Raw genomic sequence first — 9,588 nt, 5'->3', positions numbered from 1 at the left:
GAAGTGAAAAACCTCCAAAAAAAAAAAAAAAAAAAAAAAAACTCCAGTCACCCCTTGCAGGTTATTTGGGACCCAACATAGCTGGGTCCTTTTCCTTTGTAGTTCCTGTTCCTCCTCTACCTCTGTATCTCACTGCTTTCTTTCTATCTTCTCCCTTCTTCACTCCTGCCTCACTTCTGCCCCTTTCTTGTCTTTCCCCCACTCTCTGCCTGAGCTTAGGCAGATTCCCCAAACCTTAAAGATCCCTTCAGTATTGAAAAGATGAGCACAGTGTCTTCCCAGTGTCCTCTTGTGGTCACAATTAGTCACTGCAGCCATGCTGGCTCAGGTGAACTTTGGGCAGAAGGCTTACCCTACTCCAGACCATAGTAAATCTGACTATTGCACCATGCTTCAGCTTTGTGTCCAGCACTTTTTCTGCAGCAGAAAAGACAGTGACAACCAACTAGTGCTAAAAACTTAATTCAACAAATATTTGTGATCACTTACTGTACACAATACCAGAAATTCATTATTTACAGGATAAGACCAATGCCATTACATTTCCGGCTCACTGTATGGACCTTGTCAGTTCTATTAAATAAGGAGGCAGAAGCTGAAGTCCATAAGCAGATAGATGGAAAGCCTTCTTGGTGGAGATGAGATTTTTAAAATACTGCATGTGCAAGCTCATGTCCTCCTAGAAGTAGATGCCAAGATGGGATTCAATGATCAAGAGATTTATCAGGGGAAACACATCAGAAGAAAAGAGGAAGGAGCTAGCAAAGGCTGGGAGGGCTTGCAGACTGCAATGCATGTCCAACTCTTATAAAGGAGGGAGGAAGGGAAGAAGAGTGGGTGGAGGCATCCTACAGTGCAGTGTAATTCTGCAGATGCTTCTTTACTACACTAGACCTCTAGTCTAATAAACCCATTGCAAAATCAAAACATGTTAAGTGAAGTTATCATAAACCAGGGACCATCTATACACATATCTAGTAAGGCCAATAGGGAGCCAGGAGCCAAAGTCATTGATCAGAGGAATCCAGCATCTCTCGGGAATGGACCTGTGTCCGTATCCCTGCCACACTCAGTAGCTGGCTAGAGCCACTGTGAGAAGCATCGACTTGGTATGAATCATGCTAATGACAGGGAGGAAAAAGGAGAGTGACTGGTAGACTTTAATACAGAATTTGTGCTAACCATTTTAGTAATTGCCTTCAAGAATGTCCCTTATGGGACCAGCAGTTAGCATAATGGCTATGTCGCTGGATTCCCATGTAGTCGACCACGGTTCAAGTCCTGGACCCGGCGGCTTAAACTCATGCTGGGCGCATGTGCGTGCATGTCCAATATCCCAAGAAGAGAATGGAGGAGTACGGATTGCAGCGTGGCCATCCCCCATGGGGGGTGATTTCTCGTTTTCTGTTTCTCTGTCTCTATCTTTCTGGCAAGCACATGCACCCTATAGCAAAAACCTCTCCAGAAAAAAAACAAAAAAAGAATATCCCTTATGCCAGGAAGCAAACAAGGGGGAAGAGGGTAAAACTATACTTCCTCCTAGCGGAACCCACAGCCAGAGTTTCCCCCAAAGCAGCGGCAGGGAAATTCCCACAAAGAAGTGCCTCAAATCATTGGAGATGGGACCATTTGGGATTTCAAAGAAAGACGCACTAAATGGGACAGGGTCAATGGTCTGGTGGTTGGGGCAGCTGGATCCCATGTGACCAGCTGCACAGTTCAAGTTTGGGAACCAGGGGCTTGAGAAACACAGACTCATGTGCTTGCATGCCCAAAATCCTGAAGAGACAGAGAAATGTAGGAAAAGGAATTGCAGCGTGACCATTTCCTATTGGAGATGCTTCCTCTTCTTGTCTCTCTCTCTCTGGCCAGCACACTCCCTCTAGGGGACAAAAGAGAAGGAAGAAGGGGCACCAAGTCAGAGTGATCAGTCCAAAGCATTTACTAGAGGAACTCACCTAAACAGAGGACTGCAGTGCAGGCTCACAGGAAGCTAAACACCTTTATAAATGTTCAAGGCCTCAAACTTGCAGAGGGTGCAGTGGCTGGGTTACGGAGAGGTGAAGACACAAAGAAAGCAGAAACTGGGCGGCCCTTCAACTGCTCTCAAGTACAGCTGGTGGAAAAAGGTATGGCTTGAGATTTAAGAAGACTCAGAATGGGAATGGGTGAAGAGATGGAAAATAATTCCCTCTCACAGTAGACCAGGAGCACCACAGCAGAAGGGGCAATCCACTCATCTGAGTAATGCCTAGGGTGATGCCTGGAACATTAGTAACTCAATAATTTCATTTGGATCAAGTTCATTTATCAATAAATGCTCAACTTCAAGGCAAGGGAAAAGCAGATGGTAGAGCAAAAGTGTGAAGGAAAGAAAAGAAAGTCATGAATAGGATATGTATGAGTTAGATGGCATGTGAAAACAAAAGAACGTACTTCACCAAGATTCATACAAAACACATACAAAGTTACTTTAAAATAGTAATGGCAGGCCAGCCAGGTGGCATGGTGGTTAAGGTGACTGGATCCCACCTGGCCAACTGTATGATTCAAGACCCAGACTCAGCAGCTTAAAAAACACACTGGGACGGGGAAGGGCACCAGGTGTTGTGGTGTTTGGGGCACTGGACTCCTACATGGCCAACCATAGTTCAAGTCCCACACCTGGTGGCTTGAAAAATCACACCACCTGCATGTGCATGCATGCCAAAATTCTGAGAGGATAACAGAGGAGAGGGGATTGCTACCTGGTCATCCCCACTGGCGGGTGATTTCTCATTTTCTCTCTCTGTTTCTCTGGTGAGTGCACGTACCCTATAGCAAAATTCTCTCTCTCTCTCTCTCTCTCTCTCTCTCTCTCTCTCTCTCTCTCTCTCTCTCTCCCTCCCTCTCTTTCTCTCTCTCTCTCTCTCTCTCACACACACACACAGGGCACATGTGTATGCATGCCCAAAATCCTGAGAGAAGAATGGAGAGGGGATTGCATGGCCAGCCTCCCCGGGAGATGCTTTCTTACTCTGTAACTCACCCTGTTCCCCCTGCAGCAAGTCCACATGCCCTATAGCAAATTTAAAGAAAGAAAAGAAGAGAATGGCCCCAGGCTGAGGTTTAACTAAAACATTTATTAAAGGTATTACCATTTAATTTTGGTTTGCTTTGGTTTGTGTTTGCTTTCGATAGGCCTGGCATGATCTTTTGGAGTCCCTGGTAATACAGATAAGAATCAGATCTCTCTAGCCCACCATACCTTGTTAGCATATTGCTGTATGATGCTTGCTGGGCACCATGAAAAATAGGACATGGCCCAAAGTGCTCATTTTTAAATAAATACACACTGGTTGCATAAATTTCCAATCCTTGACATCATTTCAACCCTATTGCCATGACATTTGGGGGTAGTATCAGACTAAGTCTGATATTACAACTTTATATCTCATTCAGAGTCACTTGCTAAAGTCACTTCCCTACCTATTCCTTGTCATCCCTGGGCATCAGAAGACCTTCCACTCTAGGATCGGTAGATAATGCTTACGTCGCTGGACTCCCATGTAATCAACTGTGATTTGAGTCTCGGACTCAGTGACTTGGAACTCAGGCCAGGCATGTGTGCGTGCCTGCCCAAAATCCTGAGAGGGGAATGGAGGAGAGGGGACTATAGTGCAGCCATCCCCCACCCCCGCTTTCTGTATATCTTTCTCTGTCTCTCTGGGAGCACACGTGCCCTATAGCAAAAATACCTAAAAAAATAAATAAAAAGAGGGCTGGCAGATGACGCAGTAGTTTAAAGTGGCCAGCTACAGTTCAAGTTGAGGACTTGGCAGCTTGCTTTCTCACTTTCTCTCTCTCTGTGTCTCTCTCTGGTCAAATTGAAAAAATAATTCCTTAGGGAAAAAAAGAAGACATTCCACTCCGCATCTTGACATGTGAGAATTCCCTCTATGCCTATCATCAAGAAATCGTAAGAGCTGACCTATGGAACTAGAGAAACATAAGAGATGAGCACTTTAAAACAAAGGTGTACAGACTGTCGCTAGGTCCAGTGGATAAGAGACAATGCAAAGGTATACGCTTATTTTTTTTAGGTAAAAGGATAAATGATAAACTAGTTAAATAATCACCCATGAGGTGAAGGAAAGAAAGAAACTAAAAAGACAAGGAACACAAGTTAGACTTCACTGAATATGTTTTGTTTTATAATGTTGACTTTGGAAACATGTAACATTTTATGTAATTATAAAATAACTCATTTTGGGGGGCCAGCAGATGATATAGTGGTTGACCATGGTTCAAGGTCTCAGATTGGCAGCTTGAAACTCACTCTAAGCACATTTGCATGCGTCCCCAAAATCCAAAGAGGAGAATGAAGGTGAAGAGATTATGGAATGGCCATTCCTTTCAGGGGTCTCTCACTTTCTCTGTCTCTCTGTCTCTCTGGCGAACACACATGCCCTATAGCAAAAACCTCTCTAAACAACAGAATATTTTTTTTGGAGAGGTTTTTGCTATAGGGCGCGTGTACTCACCAGTAAGACAGAGAGACAGAAAGACAGAGACACAGAAAGCAAGAAATCACACCACAGGGGGGATGGCCACACCACAATCCCTTCTCCATTCTCCTCTCAGGATCTTGGGCACAAACACACATACGCCTGGCATGAGTTTAAGTCACCAGATCCAAGACTCAAACCGCAGCCAACAACATGGGAGTCCAGCGACATAGCCATTAGACCAACTGCTGGTCCCCAAAATAAATTTTTAAAAACTAAGTTTTGAAACAATCCCTTAAAATATAAAATAAAACAAATGTTCCTTAACTGTTTATTCATTTGGCAAACTATTCCAAAGTGACGATAGGGGCAATACAATGGAACAAAGGTAAAACACAACTCTCTGCTAGGCAATCCCACATGAGAAGGTTCCTGGTTCAAGTCCCTACAACCATATGCTCATGCCTGTGACCCAGGGCTGGATCACAGCCGGGGAGTGGATTGCAGTGTCAGGACCTGGTTGGGGAGTACTGTCTCTCTCAGAAGAAATGAATAAAGAAGCTTTTATAAAAAGTTAAAAAACTGGGCCAACCTGTGGCCTGGTAGTTACATGGCCAATCATGTAGCTCCAGTCCCAGACCCACGGCTTAAGAAACACAGAGTGTGTGTGCGTGTGTGCTTAAAATCCTAAAAGGAGGAAGAAATAGAAGACTGCAGCGTTACCACGCCCATGGAAGGTGTTTTCTTGCATTGTCTCTCTTTCTAATGAATTCACATGTCCTCTGGCAAATTTTTTTAAGTTAAAAAAAAAAAGTCACTTTAAAATACAGTAATTTTACTAAATATCCCTATGAGTCCTACCCTACAAGTAGAAGAGCTACAAAAAAAGTTATCATGTTTCCAGGACCAGCAGTTAGAGTAACGGCTGTGTCGCTGGACTCCCATGTAGTCGACCATGGTTTGAGTCCCAGACCCGGTGGCTCAAACTCACGCTAGCTATGTGTGCAGGCGTGCCCAAGATTTTAGAAGGAGAATAGAGAAGGGATTGCAGCGTGGTTATCCTCCTTGGGGGGTGATTTCTCACTTTCTATCTCTCTGTCTCTGTCTTTCTGGTGAGCGCATGTGCCCTATAGCAAAAACCTTTCAAAAAAAAAAAGTTATCATGTTTCCAATTATTATATCCTTGTGATAACGTTGATACTGTTATCCTGCAACTGTTGTGTTTACAAAGTGTAATAAAACAAATGGGCAATTAGGTCATATTAGAATTCCATCATCCTTGATGTCCTTGAGAACGAAGATACTAAAAATAGAGTTTAAGCTAAAACATCTAATCTCAAATCTGAAATATTATAAAATTATGAGGCACGGGTGGGGGAGTAGGTGGTGTGGTGGTTAAAGGCCCTGGACTCCCACATGGCCGACTGTGGTTCAAGTCCTGGACCTGGTGGCTTGGTTTCTCATCCCCCCCCCAATTCTGTCCCTCTCAGGTCAAATTAAAATAAATAAATAAATAAAGTTCAATAAAATAATTAGTTTTTTTTTTTTAATTATGAGGCATGAGGCCAGTGTGTGGCGTGGTAGTTGGGGTGCTAGACTCTCACATAGCCGACCATAGATCAAGTCCCACATCTGGCGGCTTGCTTTCTTACTTTCCCCTCCTCCCCACTCCTTCTCTCCCTCTTAGTCTGGTCAAATTTAACAAACGATGATGATGAATAAAATTAAATAATTCCTTAAAAAAATTATAAGGCACTCTCTGTTCACTGGAAAGGTCTAGAAACAGAGACCAGGAGACAGTTTAACGATTAATGTTTCTGAACTCCCACGTAGTCCATCACAGCTTGAGTCCTGGACCCAGGGGCTTAAAACTCACACCATGCGGAAACCAGCAGTTAGCATAATGGCTATGTTGCTGGACTCCCACGTAGTCAACCCCAGTTCGCGTCCCGGACCCTGTGGCTTAAAACTCACACCGGGCGCGTGTGCGTGCATGCCCAAGATCCCGAGAGGAGAATGGAGAAGGAATTTGCAGCGTGATCATTTCCCCTGGGGGGATGACTTCTCGCTTTGTCTCTCTGTCTCTGTCTTTCCAATAAGGGCATGCACCCTACAGCAAAAATCTCTAAAAAAAAAAAAAAAAAGACTAGAAACAATAAACGTTCCAGTAGCAATCTGCAGCTCAAGCACCAGATCATGTATCACCATTTGTATTAAAGGTACCAGGTTTGGGACCAGCAGTTCACATAATGGCTATGTCGCTGGACTCCCACGTAGTCGACCGCGGTTCGCATCCCAGACCCGGTGGCTTAAAACTCACTCTGGGCGCATGTGCATACATGCCCAAGATCCCGAGAGGAGAACAGAGGAGAAGAGACTGCGGCGTGGCCATCTCCCCTGGGAGGTGATTTCTCACTTTCTATCTCTCTGTCTCTCTCTGTCTTTCTGGCAAGCACACATGCCCTATAGCAAAAACCTCTCCTGAGGAAAAAAAAAAAAAAAAGGAACCGGGTTCCTTTAAAATTGGGTGTTGGGACCAGCAGTTAGCATAATGGCTATGTCGCTGGACTCCCACGTAGTCGACCGCGATTCGAGTCCCGGACCCAGTGGTTTAAACTCACGCCAAGCACGTGTGCGTGCGTGCCCAAGATCTCCAGAGGAGAATGGAGAAGGGATTGCAGCATGACCATCCCCCGTGGGGGACTTCTCGCTTTCTATCTCTCTGTCTCTCTCTGTCTGTCTGGCGAGTGCACGCGCCCTATAGCAAAAAAACTCTCCAAAAAAATTTAAAAATAAAAAAATTTAAAAATTGGGTGTTTAAATTTTAAGCAGGAAATGAACAAGATGATAGTATTAAGAGGTGAGGGCCTTTTGAAAAGAAACAAATCTGCTGTTATCAGTGGATAATATGGTTATGTACCTAGAAAATATTTTTAAATCTACAAATGAATAACTAAAATAAGAGGGCTTTGCAAAGTGGCTGATATGAAACCAATAAAATGTATTTATATATTAGTAACAGGTAGAAAGAGAATTTAAAATGTAATTTATATGTAAAAAATATTTAGAAATATATTTAACGAAATATATCCAAGAACTCTCTTGAGAAATTATAAAACACTGCTGAAAGAAAATTTAAGGTCTAAATTGGGGCCAGTCCCACAGCTTAGTAATTAAGGGAAGACAGATCCCACATGGTCAACCATGGTTCAAGTCTGGTCCATGGTGACAAAAAAAATATGCCAGGTGTGGGACCAGCAGATGGTATAATAGTTACATCGCTGGACTCCCACGTGGTTGACCACAGTTCAAGTCCTGAACCCAGCAGCCCAAACTCAGGCCAGGCATGTGAGCATGTGGGCCCAGGATCCCGAGAGGAGAATGGAAAAAGGATTACAGCGTGGCCGTCCCTCCTGGGGCGGGGGGAGGGGGGAGGGAGGGAGTTCTGTCTCTCTGTCTCTCTCTGCCTTTCCATCAAGTGCACATGCACTATAGCACAAACCTTTCTTAAAAAAAAAAAAAAAAAAAAAAGCCAAGTGCATGTGTTTGTATGCCCCAAATCCCTACAGGATGGAGAAATGGAGAAGGGACTGCAGTGCAACCATGTCCAATTAAATAGCATTTTCTCCTCATGCTCTGTCTCTCTGACTCTTTCTGGTGAGAATATGGCCTTTGGCAACTGGGGGTGGGGGGGACATTAGAAAGTCTAAACGGAGAAAAGTATCATGCTCATGGATTGAAAGACTCAATATTATAAATATATCATTTCTCCCTAAATAGGCATATAGAATCAAAGCAATTCAAACTAAAATCATGGAAGATTTTTACAGAACCTGACAGGTTGATCCTTATATTTATATGGAAATGTGACGGACCAAAAAAGAGCTAAGACATTGTATCAGTAAATGTCAGAGAACAGAAATTATTATTTAATATAAAGAATTGCTATTTAGTATTAGAAAACTACAAAGTAGCAAAATGAACAATGCAGCATCACAGAATAACTGCAGGAAGCAGCTACTACCTCTAAGGCAGAAGAAACAAAAGGGCAAGTTAGAGAAGAGGGGCCATGCAGATCTATGACTCAAGACTAGAGAAGGGGTTGCTGCTTGACTGGTAAAGGTAATTCGGGACTCAGAGGAGGAGCTGCAAGAGGAGCTCCACATGACTGGGATTCTGACCTCTGAGGAAGAAATGCTGGCCGGCCACGGCTCTAAACCTAGAGGCACAGTGAGGTAATTCTGGAAGTAGGAGAAAAAACTGCCAAGTGGAACCAACTGTTCCCACTGGAACGAACAGATATTGCCATAACAGAGGGCAATTACTGAGAGGATGTTGACAGGAGCAACAAGCAAACAGGAAGGAATGTGTCTCTTCTCCCTCCTACTGCGACCTGCCTGCCTTTAGCACCCCTCTGGGTATAGCCTGGAAGCAGCCAGCTAGCTAGCACAGGAGAAATGTAGTTTGCAGAGCCCTAACCACAGCAAAAAATAGTTTACAAATCAGCACGACATTCCTTAAAAAGAATCGAGTAGGAGAATTTGCTCTATCAGAAATTAATACTTATAAAATAACAGTAATTATAAGAGTGTAGTATTGATGGAGACAGGAAAGTGACCAAGGGTCTGGCTGACTAGCCCAGTGGTTATGGAAGCTGGCTTGAGGGACATACAGGGCAGGGCATGCATGCACATGTGACCCAAATCCCAATAGAATGAAGTAATGAGGCAGAAGAGATTGCAGTATAACCACATCCCATTAAGGGCTGCTTTCTTCCGCGCCCTCTCTCACTCTGTCACTCTGTCTCTGGTAAGCACATGCACTGTCTAACAAAAAGAAAACACACTAATGAAAAAAGACAGAGAGCCCATAATCGGTATCTGATTTGTGACAAAACTGGTACTACACAGAAGTGGAGAAAAACAGCAATAGGTGGAGAAAAGAAAGAAATAAAGGACCATGAACTTAGATCTCTAATTGCTTACCTAATACAATTTACAAAAATCAACTACGAGCAGGTTAAACCTAAAAGGCAAATCTAGAAAATTTATAGAAGGTAACAAGGAAGAAAATCTGTATGACCTCAGAGGTTTTTGCTATA

The sequence above is a fragment of the Tupaia chinensis genome, unplaced genomic scaffold (assembly GCF_000334495.1).
Source record: "Tupaia chinensis unplaced genomic scaffold, TupChi_1.0 Scaffold145652_1, whole genome shotgun sequence".
NCBI lineage: Eukaryota > Metazoa > Chordata > Mammalia > Scandentia > Tupaiidae > Tupaia > Tupaia belangeri.
The sequence above is the reverse complement of the archived record's forward strand: the minus strand, read 5'-3'. Positions refer to the sequence as shown.